The sequence below is a fragment of the Trachymyrmex cornetzi genome, unplaced genomic scaffold (genome assembly GCF_001594075.2).
Source record: "Trachymyrmex cornetzi isolate Tcor2-1 unplaced genomic scaffold, Tcor1.1 scaffold853, whole genome shotgun sequence".
Taxonomy (NCBI): Eukaryota; Metazoa; Arthropoda; class Insecta; order Hymenoptera; family Formicidae; genus Trachymyrmex; species Trachymyrmex cornetzi.
In genome coordinates, this window is record NW_017300195.1 from 79393 (window position 1) to 79778 (window position 386).

At 51.8% G+C, this 386-nt stretch overlaps 1 protein-coding gene across 1 annotated transcript in view; it reads right to left on the bottom strand.

Moving 5' to 3' along the window:
• The window catches only part of LOC108769111 (uncharacterized), an 8770-nt gene that overhangs the window by 1849 nt on the left and 6535 nt on the right, over positions 1 to 386 (bottom strand). The gene's annotated exons all lie outside the window — the stretch shown is intronic.

Sequence of the window (386 nt, forward strand, 5' to 3'; positions counted from 1 at the left end):
CCGCGGCTTCACCGGTAACGCTTGTTTTTAAGTAGTGAAACTTCTGCACTTTGGAAAGCGAAACGTTACAAGCCACGAGAGACTCGAACATATTTCTAAAACTTTCCCATTCCGCGAGTTTATCGGTAAATCTCGGCAACGAAATACGTGGCCATCGCGAGATCTGAGACCCCGACTCGCGCGAAACAGACTCGTCGTGACTATCGGATAATGACGAGTCCGAGTTAGCGGGTAACAGTCTACTTAGCGTGTTTTGTAGTCGCTGGTATTGGCATAGACGTCTTCGGCTTCCAGGATTGCGTTGTCCACGAAGTAGGGCACGCTCTTTAGCTCCCCGGACGTAGCGGTCTGCAACAGCAGGACATGTTGGTTGCGACAGGCGGCCC